This window comes from Bos indicus x Bos taurus, chromosome 2 (genome assembly GCF_003369695.1).
Source record: "Bos indicus x Bos taurus breed Angus x Brahman F1 hybrid chromosome 2, Bos_hybrid_MaternalHap_v2.0, whole genome shotgun sequence".
NCBI classification, from domain to species: Eukaryota; Metazoa; Chordata; class Mammalia; order Artiodactyla; family Bovidae; genus Bos; species Bos indicus x Bos taurus.
Window position 1 is genome coordinate 77,020,354 of NC_040077.1, and position 16,332 is coordinate 77,036,685.

A 16,332-nucleotide genomic window follows, 5' to 3' on the forward strand; every position below is an offset into this window, starting at 1 on the left:
AGAGTGAAAAAGCTGGCTTAAAACTCAAAATTCAAAAAAACGATCTTGGCATCCAGTCCCATCTCTTCATGGCAAATAAATGGGGAAATAATGGAAACAGTGACAGAATTCATTTTCTTGGACTCCAAAATCACTGCAGATGGTGACTGCAGCCATGAAATAAAAAAACACGTTTTCCTTGGGAAAAAAGCTGTGACAAACCTAGACAGCGTTTTGAAAAACCAGATGTATTTCTTTACTGACAAAGTTCCATGTAGTCAAAGCAATTGTTTTTCCAATAGTAAGGTATTGATGGGAGATTTGGACCATATAGAAAGCTGAGTGCTGAAGAACTGATGCTTTTGAACTATGGTGTTGGAGAAGACTCTTGAGAGTCCCTTGGACTGCAAGGATATCAAACCAGTCAATCCTAGAGGAAATTAATCCTGAATATTCATTTGAAGGACTGATGATGAAACTCCAATACTTTGGCCACCTGATGCAAAGAACCGACTCATTGGAAAACACCCTGATGATGAGAAAGATTGAAGGCAGGAGGCGAAGGGGATGACAGAGGATGAGATGGTTGGGTGGCATCACTGACTCAATGGACATGAGTTTGAGCAAACTCCAGGAGTTGGTGTTGGGCAGTTAATCCTGGAGTGCTGCAGTCCATGGATCACAAAGAGTTGGACATGACGGAGGGACTGAAATGAAATGAGACACCCCACCAGATGAAAATTGCTAACCTTTAGACCCTAGACTGGTTGGAACCAGAATGCTTATGATGCTGACTCCCTTATCACCAATCAGAAGAATATCCATGAGCTGATCACACCCCCTTTAACCACTACTATAAAACTCCTCACTACCCCTTCCAGATCCGGACACACACTCTTGAGGCATTAGCCCACTGTGATCCCCTTGTATGGCAAACAATAAAGCTATTCTTTTCTTCTTTACCCAAAACTCTGTCTCTGAGATTCAATTTGGTATGAGTGGTCCACAGAGGCTGGGATTTGGTGACAGTGTGGGCCAGATCAGACTTAGGGCATTCTTGACAGCCTGCTGAATATCACATTGATTAGACACTCTGAGAAGAGGCTTTGTGTGGAGAGGGGATTTGGGACTGAGAAGGATGGGTGATGAAAATAATTGGCTTCTTCTCTGTGTTCTACCTTGCAATTTTTCGTCTCCCTTGTGTGCTGGGCACTGCAGGAATGGCTCATCTGACTAATGAGCACCTTTGAGCACCTTTGTCTCACATACATTCCTCCACCTTCCCCTCTGCTCTGAAGTTCTGGGTAGCTGGCACTTAGTGACTCTACATCCAGCAAGGGGGTGACCTCTGACAGGGCTTGACCAATGGAAAACATCGGAATAGTATTAAGATCAAGAGGAAGGAAAAACTACATCGTATTTTTGCCCTTCTTTTTGTCTCAGGTGACATTTCTTCTGTGGCTCCATCTCCAGTTTAACAGACCCACCAGGGCTCCAGCTTCTGCCTGGTGACCCTGGATATTGGGCTCAATGTTCCTGCCTCCCTGGAGTGTGTGTATGTTTTAAAGCTTCAGATCAGTTTATATATATGAGCATATATATATTTGGCTGTGCTGGGTCTTTTTGGTTGCATGGGGTTTTCTCTAGAGTTGGCCAGCAGTAGCTACTCTCTAGTTGCAGTGCACTAGCTTCTCATTGCAGTGGCTTCTCTTGATGCAGAGCATAGGCTTTGGGGTTTGTGGACTTCAGCAGTTGTGGACACTAGAGCCAGGCCCAATAGTTGGGGTGCATGGGCTTAGTTGCCCCTTGGCATGTGGGATCTTCCCAGATCAGGGAGCAAACCCATGTGTCCTGCATTGGCAGGCAGATTATTTTTCACTGAGCTACAAGGGAAGCTGCGTAGAAGGGTTAACGACTGTCTCTGTTGGTAACCCTCTGGGTTCTTCACTGTCTCTGTCTGGATCTCCAGTGCCTTTTGGGTTGGCTCCTAGCAAGATTGTTTGAACAGGTAGGATCTCCTATGCATTCTGGATTCTGAATGAGGATTCTTTGCTTCATAGTTTCTGAAGCTCCCTGAAATTGGTAGTTTCTTGACCTCTTTTGTAATGGCTACAAATACTCTATGTGCTCCCAGATCTGAAAGCTTACCTCATTGCACAGATAATTTCTGTTGAAGTTAACTGTTGAGAATTGCTCTTTCCAAGATGATGCAGTTCTTTTCAAAATGCAAGTTCTATTGGGACTGGCCAAAAAATTCGATTGGGTTTTCCATATTATCTTACAGAAAAATTCAAAAAAACTTTTTGGACAACCCAGTATTTAAAGTGACCCAGTCGAGTTTCCATTTGTGCGATTCAAAACCAGCCCATTATAAAACAAACATTTACCTATGCCCAGAATAGTTACAAATGCCCCTGGCTCCCCAGAAACCCCCTTCAGACTCTTGAGCCGTCCTCTCAAGAATAGACTGCTTCAGGGTTCTATATGGCATAGTTTCACACTCCAAAACTCCTAGGGGCAAAGGTGAATTTTTGAAAGGTTTTCCTTAAAACTCCCTACATGTGTATCAAGGTGAAGGGAAATCTTCCCTTGTATTGCTCAGGAGAGATTGTGGGAGATGAGGGCCATAGTATGCCAGCAACAGTTTGGAAAAAACCTAACACCTGAGAACTGCCAGTCTTCTGAAAAAACAAAGTCAAAGACAAGTGAAAAATTGGGAAAACTTGCAACAGTACAGATAAGTAATGCCTTTAATAAATAAACAATCATATAAGTTAATGAAACTCCTTCATCAGTGATCTAGCAGTTTGCTTTCGAATATTTGGCAGATCTTGTTTTCTTCTTAGACTAAGAATTGTAATCAAACACAGGAGACTAGAACTTCACTGGTGGTTCAGTGGTTAATAATCCACCTGCCAATACAGGGGACATGGGTTTGATCTCTGGTCCAGGAAAATCACACACACTGGGGGGCAACTAAGCCCATGGGCCACAACTACTTACCTCTCGCTCTGGAGCCTGAAAATCACAAGTACCAAAGCCCATGAACCTAGAGTCTGAGTTCCACAAGTGAAGCCACTGCAATGAGAAGCCCTCACACTGCAAAAATGGAGTAACCCTTGCTCACCACAACTAGAGAAAGCCCACAACAAAGACCCAGTGTAGCCAAAAAGTATTAGCTACTTAATCTTTAAAAAGAGATATTAAAAAAAATAGGAGACTAAAAGTCCTATTCTATCATCCATCCTGAATATTTTTAAAATAATTTCTTGAGTAAGTCATATATGAACATTTCATAAAACTGATACAATACAAATAGATATATTACTGAACCAGAAGCTTTACATACAAGTGAACATCATTTATTTCTCTGAACATTCAAACCAAATAAACTTAATTAATAGAAAAAATATATATATATAGTAAAATGTATGTATCCTTCCAAGGTCCTTGACCATCTCCCAAACATGCTTTTTATCAGGGTAACTCTTGCTGTTGGTTTCTTGTATCCATCCAGGGATATTTAATGTATAGAATATGAACTGTATTTTTTAATCCAATGTTGCATATATGAGTAGTCCTATCTTCTGCTTTATTTTAATTTGTATTATATACCTTGGAGATTTGTCCACCTCAGTACATGGATTTCTCCTTCTTTTTCACAGAAGCATGATATCTAGTTTTATGTATTTGCCATACAATCTTTAAACAAGTAGTACATTGCTGGACATTTAGAGTGCTTTCATTTTTGCTAATACACACACATACTCAATATTCAACCTGTACATTCATTATTATGCATATAGTATTGATATTAGCAGGACACAGTCATGGAAATCCAAGTGTTATGCTAAAGTTTGTGTGCATTTTAAATGTGGATAAGTGTTGCTGAACTGCCCCAACAGAGAATAATCATTTTACATTGTAGGAATGTAAGAGAATTTCTGTTTCCCTATCAAACCATGAAGTGTACTATAAATTTGTTTGGAATTTATTACTTTAAGCAAAACTCATATCCCATTATAATCTTAATTTGAACATTTCTTAATTTGAATTAAATTGTGATTTTTATTCAGCTAGCCAGAACCACTTGTGTTTCATTTTCTGACTTGTTTACTCACGTCAATTGCCATTTTCCTAAGGGTTTATTAAATGGTCCTAATAACTCATGAAACTATTTATTAAAGATGCTATCAACTCATCTGTACTATGATTAAAACGATCTTCCTCTACTTTTAATTTATATTTTGATTTAGTGATTTTTAAATATGTAGAATCCTTTTAAAAATTCAAATTAATAAAGCTTCAATAATTTTGAATTTCCATTATATTTTGAAAAAAGTTCTTCATATTATGACCATAAAGACCTCATATTTTTACCTAAAGTATTTTATATTTCACCTTTAATACTTGTTTCATCTGGAATTAATTGTCTATGTGAATTGATTTTCTAGATATCTATTAAATGCCTCAACATTTATTTAATAGAGTTTATTTAAACCACTGAAGCTTCATTACCACTTTTATATGCACAGTTCCTATATTTATTTAAGTATATTTCTGGACTTTCCATTTGTTTCTCTAATGTTTTATTTATTTATACACTAGCATGTTATTTTTAACTGATGTAGCTATATAGTTGGAGTTGGTTTCAAGCAGGGCTAATTTCTGCTCACAGCTCTTTGATTATAGCCAGAATTTTCCTGCCTATTAATGAGCTGAGCTTTTATTTATATTTATTAACAATAATAACTCTAGTTTTTTAAAAAACTGTTTCTTTTTTTTTTTTTTGGCTGCACCCCCGTGGCTTGTGGGTCCTTGGTTCCCCTACCAGGGATAGAACCCAGTCCCTCAGCAGTGAGAGCAGACCACCGGACCACTAGGAAATTCCCCAGAATAGTTACTCAAGTTCTTTAAAAATCCTGTTGTCAATTTAATTAGGAATTTATTAACTTTATAGATGAATTTAGGAAAAATTAGAGACTTTATGATATTATTTTCTTATAAAAGAAGAGGGTATGCTTTATTATCCTCCCCCTTATTGTTTGTATTTCTCATTAAGTTTGTTTCTATTTTAAAATTTGTACTTTTTCATATTATAAAATACTTAAAATGATATATTGAAAAATATGTTGAGCAACCATATACCCACATCACTCAGCTGAAAAAATGTTTCCATATCAATACAGTTGAAGCTTCATATCAATGCTTCTATGTCTAGCTTTTTTCATTCATAGTATTTTTGAAATGTATCTATCTTGTCAGTAGTTGGTTCATTTTTATTGCAGGAATATGCCATATTTTGTTTATTCATTTACAAGATGACAACTGTTCTGTTTTTGACTACAATGAATGATGCTGCTATGAAGTCTGTGGGCATACCCCTCCTCCCCTACAAAGGCCAAATAAATTCCTAAAGGTAGAATTGATGGGTCATATGAAAAATTTATCTTTAGAATTTTGAAAGTTTATCAAATGTTTTCCATTGTAGTTGCACCATTCTACATTCCTAGTGGCAATGCTTGAGGTTTCCAGTTTTTCTATGTGCCTTCCAACACTCTGTATTTTCTGCTTTTTTCTTTCTTTCTTTCTATTTTTTTTTTTTTTTTTTTGATGAAAGCCATTATAGTTGATATAAGTTGATATATAGCTGGAGTTTCCCAGGTGGCACTAGTGGGAAAGAACCCTCCTGCCAATGCAGGGGACATAAGAGGCGTGAGTTCCATCTGTGGGTCAGGAGATCTCATGGAGGAAGGCATGGAAAAGACTGAGTGCCCAAGAATTGATGCTTTTGAACTGTGGTGTTGGAGAAGACTCTTGAGAGTCCTTGGACTGCAAAGAGATCCAAACAGTCCATCCTAAAGGAAATCAGTCCTGAATATTCATTGGAAGGACTGATGCTGAAGCTGAAACTCCAATACTTTGGCCACCTGATGCAAAGAACTGACTCATTTGAAAAGACCCTGATTCTGGGAAAGATTGAAGGCGGGAGGAAAAGGGGACAACAGGGGATGAGATGCTTGGATAGCATCACCAACCCAATGGACATGAGTTTAAGTAAACTCCGGGAGTTGGTGATGGACTGGGAGGCCTGGCATACTGCAGTTCATGGGTCACAAAGAGTCGGACACGACTGAGCAACTGAACTGAACTCAACTGATAATTGATATGAAGTATGCTGGATTTCGGAAAAGGCAATGGCACCCCACTCCAGTACTCCTGCCTGGAAAATCCCATGGATAGAGGAGCCTGGAAGGCTGCAGTCCATGGGGTCTCTGAGGGTTGGACATGACTGAGCGACTTCATTTTCATGCATTGGAGAAGGAAATGGCAACTCATTTCAGTGTTTGGAGAAGGAAATGGCAACTCATTCCAGTGTTCTTACCTGGAGAATCCCAGGGATGGGGGAGCCTGGTGGGGTGCCGTCTATGGGGTCACACAGAGTCGGATGACTGAAGTGACTTAGCAGCAGCAGCAGCATGCTGGATTTGTGGATTGTTTTGTAGAAAATTGCTGATTTTGAAATTTTTAGTCTTCCAATCTGTGATCATGAAATATATTTCATTTACCTTTGTTTAAATTTTTCTCAGCAATATTTTGTCATTTTTTCATTTAGATTTTAATTTGTTTTATTTTTCTTCTTGGAGACTATTGCTAATGGAATTGTTTCCTTAATATTATTTTAGCTTGGATTGTTCACTGATAGTGTTTAGAGGTAAAATTAATTTTATTTTTCATGTGTTGATGCTATACTATGCCACTATAATAAACTTGGGCATTTTTTTTTTTAGCATTTTTTTCTTCTTGTGTATTAGTATTTCCCACATATAGAATTATGTCATCTGTGAAGACAGATTTTTTTGTTTTTCTATCTTGATAACTTTATCTCCTCTCTTCCTCCCTCCTTTCCTTCTTTTCTTCCTTCAACATGACTTCACTGCCTAGAAACACAGCATAATATTAATTGAAAGTGGCAAGAGCAGGCATCCTGAACTTCTTCCTTATATTAGAGTGGGTGGAATTCAGTCTTTTATCATTAAGTAAAATTTTAGCTATGAGATTTTTATAGATAGTCTTTAGGAGGTTAAACAAGTTCCCTTATATTCCTAGTTTGTTAAGAGTTTTATTATGTTTATATAAACTATTGTTAATTTTTCTACATCAGCTGAGATATTCATATGCTTTATTATACTAACTTCATGTATTACATTAACTGATTTCTAGTCATTAAACCAACTTTACATTCCTAAGATAAATTCTACTTTTTATGGTGTAAAATTCTTTATGTATGTTGCTACATTAATTTTGTTACTATTTTGTTAAAGATTTTTATGTCTATGCTCATAAAAAAATGTTAGTCTGTAGTCTCCTTTGGCTGTGATATTTTTGTCTGATTTATGTGTTAGTCATTCAGTCATGTCCGACTCTCTGTGACCACACGGACTGCAGCCCGCCAGACTTTTCTGTCCATGGAATTCTCCAGGCAAGAGTACTGGAGTGGGTTGCCATTTCCTTCTCCAATTTTTCTGGTTTAGTAGGAGGGTAATGAACTCATAGAATAAACTGGAAAATGTTGTCTTATTAATAGGAAGTGTTTGTAAATGATATTTCTTCTTTAAATAAAGTGGTAGAATATATCACTGAAGCAATTTGAGTCTAAGCTTCTCTTTGGACTAATATTTTTAATCATTAGTTCAACTTTTAGAAATTTATTTTTTGTTTTCCTGTAGTCTTGAGCAAGTTATAGTAATTTCTGTCTTCCTAGATTTTATTAGCTTCATCTAAATTGTCTAACTTGTTGACCTATTTTTTCCCATATTCTATATTCTGAACAGTTGGTAATTATTACCTTTTTTATTCCTCAATATGATAGTTTTTGTCTTTTTCATTTGTATTAGTCAGTTTGTATCAGAGGTTGGTACATTTTTTTTCTGTACAAAACTAGATAAAAAATGTTTTAGAACTTACAGGCCATAATGTCTATTGCACCTAATTTACCCCATTACTGTAACATAAAAGTAACCACAGACAGCACATAAACGAGAGAGAATTGCTATGTTTTATATTATAAAAGTTTTTTTTTTCTTTTTTCAGGAAACAGAGCACAAGCCAAATTGCTAACCTCTGATATAGCTAAAGGTATATGAATGTTCTTGATCTGAACAGAAAGCCATTTTTTTTCTGTTTCATTGCCTTTCTTTCTTGCATGCTGTTTTCTTTTTGAAGAAAATTCATTGATTTCTGCTCTATTTTTAAAAATTTTTGCTTGCTTTGAGTTTAGTATACTTCCATTTTTCTAGTTTTTCCTGATGGTAGTTTAGCTAACTGATTCAATCCTTTTCTTTCTTCCTGTCTAGGCATTTGCAATGTAAATTTACTTATAAATACTACTTGACCTGTTGATAGGTTTATAATATTCTGTTTTTGTTTCCATTAAGTTAAAAGTATTTTTAAAATTTCCATGAATTTTTTCTTGACTCATTAGATAGAAGAGGATAATTTAACTTCAAGATATTTGGAAGTCTCCCATATTTCTTTTCAGTATTGATTTCTAATTTAAATCTGCAATGGTCAGAGAGCATACTTTCTATGGCTTTAATATTTTAAAATTTTTTTGTAGTCTATCATATGAAAACACTTCATATATGCTGAAAAATAGTGCATATTCTTGAATAGTTGAATTCAACATTTTATATGTTAGATCAAGTTGTTAAAAGTGTTATTAAGCTCTTCTATGTCTTTGCTGATTTTTTGTTTTGTTGTTTTATCAATTATTGGTTATCATGTATTGAAATCTCCAAATGTTATTCTTGTTTTGTCTCTTTCTTCTTTCAGTTCTTCCCATTTTTGCCTCATGTATTTTGATACTCTGTTATAACATATGTACACTTATATTTGCTATGTCTTTTTAGTGTATTGACTCTTTTAGGAAAGTTCCTCTATGTTACTAGTGAGATTTTTTTTTTTTTTTTGCTTAAGTCTATTTAGTTTCATGCTAATACATTCATTTTATTTCTAATATTTTCATTGTTTCTATAATATACACTATTCTATTCCTTTAAAATAAAACATAAACTCTTTTTTTAATCTAAGGTTTGTCTCATGAAGACAACATATATTTACATCTTTGTTTTCTCTATTCAGATACTATCTAACTTTTGATTGGTCTATAGTCCTTTGCATTTAGTATGATTATTGATATGGTTGTATTTATATTTCATGTTTTGCTATTAATTTTCTGTATGTAAATACTTTTTAAAAATTTAAATTCTTTTCTAAGAAAAGTCTTTCTAGCCATTGCTGCTTTAACCATAGCTTTCTATAATATATTGTCTTCTTTTCCTTTCAGTGGTAACCCTTGACTTCCTAACATAGCAGTGTATATGGCAGTATACTTTATGTTTTGTACATCTCCCCATCCTCTCCTCTCAGCTTCACCACATATTACATTTCATTATTTTATTTTTTCCTTAGTTTCATTTTTTTACATTCATATATCTAATATTTGGTTTATGTTCTTTATGTTACATTTTGATCCCTAAAATTAAACTAAGAAAGTGTGGTTTATAATACTCCCAGTATTTATTCTTCCTTCCCCTCGTACCTGTTATGAGTCATTTTATTTCTACATCCATATTTTAAGTTTCCATCCACCCAGTTTCTAAGATTTTTGTTCTGTTCAAAATAAAAATCCCACAAAATTTTGAGACTTAATTATAAATTTAAATTAATGTATGATGCTTTTGAACTGTGGTGTTGGAGAACATTCTTGAGAGTCCCTTAGACTGCAAGGAGATCAAACTGGTTCATCCTAGAAGAAATCAGTCCTGAATATTCATTGGAAGGACTGATGCTGAAGCTGAAACTCCAATACTTTGGCCACCTGATGCAAAGAACTGACTCATTGGAAAAGGCCCTGATGCTGGGAAAGATTGAAGGCAGGAGAAGGGGATGACAGAGGATGAGATGGGTGGATGGCATCACCCACTCTATGGCCATGAGTTTGAGCAAGATCTGGGAGTTGGTGATCATAGGGAAGCCTGGTGTGCTGCAGTCCATGGGGTCACGGAGAGTCAGACACAACTGAATGACTGAACTGAACTGATTGCTCTCTGAGAGATATTTTGCTGTTAATTAAACAGCATTTTCTTTTGCTAAATTATATTCTATAGCAGTTCTTAAATAAACATATATGCATCATTCAAACTGTACTAAATTCTCTTATATTTATAAATATTCATCTGTTTCATTTAACTCATAGAAGTTTGATTAGATATAAAATTCTTAAACTACTGTGTTCCTTAGAGCTCTGGAGGTATTGTATAATGTCCTCTGAGACCTATCTCAGGTTTTTTGTAACCTTCCATGTAGCTTGATATTTTATTTTGCCTTAAATATTCTGGCATCAGTTTGCTAGGAGTGCCATAACAAAGTACCAGATACTGAGTGTTTTAACCAATAGGCATTTCTTTTCTCATTGTTCTGGATGCTTGATTTTCAAAGCTGAGGTGCCAGGAAGGTTTATGTCTTTGAAGGCTTCTCTCCTAAGCTTGCTGTTGGCAATTCTTATTGTTTCTTCACATGGCCAGGCCTCTATTAGTTTGCATCCTTTTATTTTACTTTCTGACATTTTATTGGACTGGATTTACTACTGTTCTTTCTTTCAAAGTCTTATCTCTAAATGCAGTCACATTCTGAGTTACTGGAGATTAAGACTTAAACATCCTGCAAAAGCCAATAATTTTAATCCATCGATTTTCAATTCTGTATAATGTTAATGATATTTTATTAATTTTTATTTTTCTTTAGGAAAGCAATATTTACCTCAATGCCTAGGTTTAGGTTTTCTTTTTTTTTTTTTTTTATTTTTTTGCATTGTATCTTGGAACTTTTCAAATTTGATTCTTGTAGTTTAACAGGACAATAGTTATGTAACTGTGGCATCTCTTGTCTTTCCTAAGAAATAGTTCTATTTCCTTTTAATTTGTTGTTTGTTTTCTCTTACTCTTTTCCCCTACATTCTGCTTTGTATATACCAAGAAGATCCAGCCAGTCCATCCTAAAGGAGATCAGTCCTGGGTGTTCATTGGAGGGACTGATGTTGAAGCTGAAACTCCAATACTTTGGCCACATGATGTGAAAAGCTGACTCATTTGAAAAGACGCTGATGCTGGGAAAGATTGAGGGCAGGAGAAGGGGACAATAGAGGATGAGATTGTTGGATGGTGTCACCGACTTGATGGACATGGGTTTGGGTGAACTCCAGGAGTTGGTGATGGACAGGGAGGCCTGGCGTGCTGCAGTTCATGGGGTCGCAAAGAGTCAGACAGGACTGAACGACTGAACTGAACTGAACTGCTCTCAGCAGTATCGACTTTGTCTTTATGCTACTTCTTACATAGAGTTTATTTCTGGCATGAATTTATTTTCCTCTATTTCACTTTTTTTAAAATTTGTCATTGTTTTAACTAAGGTCGTAGATCCTGAATCATATCTTACTTTATTTTGTACTATCATCTTAAACTTTGAATACCTCTGATTTTATGTCAATATCTTATAATTTTTCAAAAATTTACATAATTTCATTTTATTTGCTTATTTTTTATTGACAAATAGTTAATTTGAAATATTATATTAGTTTTAGGTGTACAGCATAGTAATTCAATGTTTGTATAGATTATACTCCATTTAAAGTTATTATATAATATCGGCTGTATTCCCTGTACTGTATAATATGTCCTATAGCTTAATTTATTTTATACATTGTAATTTGTACCTTTCAATCCCCTACCCTTATCTTGTATTTTCCATCTTTTATGATTTATGTGTGGTCACCACTTTTATCAGCTTTGTGATTTTTCTTTCCTGTCAAGGATTCTATACTTTTCATCATGTCTCTAACCTCCTATTCCCTTTTAGTGTTACAAGTAGTGTCTCCTACATTGTATTGTTGCCTGTTTTAACATTTCTCACCTCTGAATAAAACATATACTTTGTATCAGCTATTTTAATGGGGATAAACTAGAGAAGTATTATAAACCAGAAGAAGTACTATTGTAGGAATAAGCTAGAGAAGTATTGTAAACCAGAAGTTCTCTCTAGATCTCAGTAAGAAGTTCTCTCTAGATCTCATATAGTAAAATGACTATATAATATATAGTCATTTTACCCTCATTGATCTGACTTGAACTTCTTCCCAGGCAATAGAGATCAGAGCTGCAGGTTACTCAAAGTGATAAAAACCTCTTTTATGTGATATGCTTCACAGAGAGACAGCATCCAGTGAAATGAGTTCTCTGTGTACTTCATTAACAGGTTTGACTCCTTTGCTTCTTCATTATGTGAAATGAGGTTCAAGAAAACTTTCACTACTGCACCAATAGTCCATTGCCATTGTTCTAAAGATAATGTCAATTTGATCCTTCCAAGCAAGATATCTACTCTAGAAAATTGTTCAGATTTTACATTTGTGTGAGGTCACCAGCTATAAATGTCAGGTTATGTATCTCTCCACTCTTTCATGTAATTTTCAGTACATCTGTTAGCTTTCCCTTGAACACTATGAGGACATTATGTGTAATTCCTAGTCTCATTGAAATTTCAACTTGATCTGATCTTATTCTTCTAATTGTTTGGTGATATTTTTATTTTCTTTCTTTTTTTCATGAAAAAAAATGTGGTGGAAATGTGCTTACACATTCCTTTAAACATAAAATTATAATTAATGTATATCATTTAATGTATTGGCAATTTCAGACATAATTTCAAAGGCTGTGTTTGTATTAACTCATTTAGTGAGATTAGAATATCTAATTTCGTATATATTCATGTTTATGCATTTCCATGGTGAGGAGAGCATCAAAGGCTTTTATCAGACTTTCAAAAGGATATAGAATTTCAAAATGATTTAAAAACACTGATTCCAAAAGTAATATGATTAGCAAATTAAAAAGTCTTGAATGTAATTATGCTAAACACACTGGTTCTAGAACCCAAGAGACCAGAAAACTATTGAAATCAATCTGAAATTCCAAATGTACACTAAACATCCTCTACAGACTTTATGAATACACCATATGCTTGTTAACTATTGTTTTCCAGTTCCAAATTTATGGAAATGCACTTGTGAATAACATACAAATTTATACTGCCTTATTTTATCAATGCATGTTTTCTCAATCAATAATTAATAATAGTGAACACTTACTGAGCATTTAAAATTTGCAACTTTTATATGTGTATTTTTGCGTTTCATTTAAATTCTCAAAACAGCCTTATGAAGTTGATTCTGTTGTGATTACCCCATTTTTGAGATTAGGAGATCAAAATATAAGAAAGTTAAGTAGTTTGACAACTTATGATAGTAAACAGTGAAGTGAGATCTGAATGCAGGCTATTAATTTCCAGAGGCTTCAGTTCAATTTAGTCACTCAGTGGTGTCCAACTCTTTGCGACCCCATGAATCGCAGCATGCCAGGCCTCCCTGTCCATCACCAACTCCCGGAGTTCATTCAGACTCATGTCCATCAAGTTGGTGATGCCACCCAGACATCTCATCCTCTGTCGTCCCCTTCTCCTCCTGCACTCAATCCCTCCCAGCATCAGAGTCTTTTCCAACGAGTCAACACTTCCCATGAGGTAGCCAAAGTAGTGGAGTTTCAGCTTTAGCATCAGTCCTTCCAAAGAACACCCAGGACTGATCTCCTTTAGAATGGACTGGTTGGATCTCCTTGCAGTCTAAGGGACTCTCAAGAGTCTTCTCCAACACCACAGTTCAAAGGCATCAATTTTTCGGCGCTCAGCTTTCTTCACACTCCAACTCTCACATCCATACATGACCACTGGAAAAACCACAGCCTTGACTAGACAGACCTTTGTTGGCAAAGTAATGTCTCTGCTTTTCAATATGCTATCTAGGTTGGTCATAAGTTTTCTTCCAAGGAGTAAGTGTCTTTTAATTTCATGTCTGCAATCACCATCTGCAGTGATTTTGGAGCCCCCCCAAATAAAGTCTGACACTGTTTCCAGTGTTTCCCCACCTATTTGCCATGACGTGATGGGACCAGATGCCATGATCTTCGTTTTCTGAATGTTGAGTTTTAAGCCAACCTTTTCACTTTCTTCTTTCACTTTCATCAAGAGGCTTTTTAGTTCCTCTTCACTTTCTGCCATAAGGGTGGTGTCCTCTGCATATCTGAGGTTATTGGTATTTCTCCCAACAATCTTGATTTCAGCTTGTGCTTCTTCCAGACCAGCGTTTCTCTTGATGTACTCTGCATATAAATTAAATAAGCAGGGTGACAATATACAGCCTTGACGTACTCCTTTTCCTATTTGGAACCAGTCTGTTGGTCCATGTCCAGTTCTAACTGTTGCTTCCTGACCTTAACTATTATGTTAAAATCATGTTCACCATATTCTGAAACTCATCCTTTTTTGAGATCTGTCATGCTTTGCTTTTGTTTGTTTAAAATACTGAAACAGGGTCTCCATTACATGACAATAGTGAAACTGAGCGTAAACTTCTTCTGATAGTCAGTGAGTCATCCTTGCGAGCTTATTTACTATATGATGCTGTAAAATGGTTAGAAAATTAACCTACTTTGTAGTGAAGAGAGACCAGTCAAGGAAGAATGGGGCTGATTTAAAGAAGCAAGACTGGCAACAAAATGTTAGGACAAGGTTCTGAAGAATCAATGTCCTATCTTTTGTATTTCATTCAGTAGAAAATGGGTATATATAAGAATGAACTGCGTTGGTTCTGTCCTATGACAGAAACTCAGGACAATCCATGGCAGGCTCTGAGGATGTCTGAAGTTTGTCTTGAATCCCGATGCAAGTCATCAATGCCTTTATTCTGTTTCTGCTATCCTTGTTTCAACCTCCACTTCCTCCCTTTGTCTTCTTGTCTGCTCATCACTTCCTGTTGGTCTTTTCAAGGGATCAACGATTTTCAATCATACTGCGTGACCTCTGTTCTAGATCTATTTCAGATCTATTTATTTCAGACTCTCTGCTGGAGCTGCCTGAACCAGCATAGCCCTGTACCTCTGCTCCATCAGTTTCCCAGTTCTTGTAACAGAAATAGGGAATTAGGGATGATTAAATGTATTTGGTGTGTTTGGAAGTGAATGCACTGAGAGGAAATTAATATTAAAATGGTGTGCAAATTGAGGATTATAGATTCATTTAAAGAATCCATATCATTTTAAACATTTCTAGCCTCACCAATCTTTTTTGACTTTTTTTTCATAGCTAGGCTGAGTTCTATCTGTAGGTCATAGCACAATCTATTAATGTTCTCATTCACTCAGTCATGTCTGACTCTTTGTGACCCCATGGACTGGAGCCTGCCAGGCAAGAATACTGGCGTGGGTTGCCATTTCCTTCTCCACAAGCTACTAACAGCACTGTACAAATGAACAGTCTTACAAAGTAATGAGATTTGAAAGTACAAACAAATTGCAATTGAATTTGTAGTTCACTTTTATAAAAGAGAAGGTCCGGTGGTAAAATCTTTTCTTTTGTCATTATCTGATTCTGTTCACACTGTGTTTTATCCTGAAGACATTTAATGTTTTGGTGAATAAAGAATATCTTATAGTATCTTTTTTAAGCAAAGTGCAAGAAAAGTGAAACTTTATAAACAATCACATGTTTATTGTATTATCAAAATAAACTCATACACTGGTTGGATAGGGATGTCTATTTTGGGAGATATTTGTGCTGAATTTAAAATTTAGCTTTCTAATCTTTTGGCATTCAGTTTTGCCATTATCTTTTCTTTGTCCAGAGTATTCAGAATTTTAACAATGTTTATCTTGATTTTCTATTTATAAGTGTTCATTTAAATATCCTCTTTTAATGTAACTATATTTATCTCAGGTGTACCTCTGGGCCCAACGGGGATAATTTTGGGCTTGTATATCCAATGCAATAAACATTATTTTGTATTCTATAGAAAATAAACCTTTCCTTTTTCCCTTATGAAGCAGCTGTCCAACTAGGCAGAGTGGGAGAGGGAATAAATGTCTTCCATTTTAAGGAAATATAATGTTTTTAGTCCTGGCTTTACACCCACTATTGTACCTGTTAGAATGAAGTTATGCACATTTTGGTTTTCCTCTTTTCTGTCTTTCTCTTCCTTTCTTTATTCCTCTTTTCTCCTTTTCTCTCTTCCTTTATTTTGATATATACTGAGTTTCTTTTTTCCCCCACTGCGAGCTAACAGACTATCACTTTCTGGTCTGTTATTTCACATGCATCTGTCAGCTTTGCAGCTTCCAAAAACATTATAGTCATTGTTTTTGCTTCTATTTCATTGTAAATTTATGCTTGTAAGTAAAATTTTGA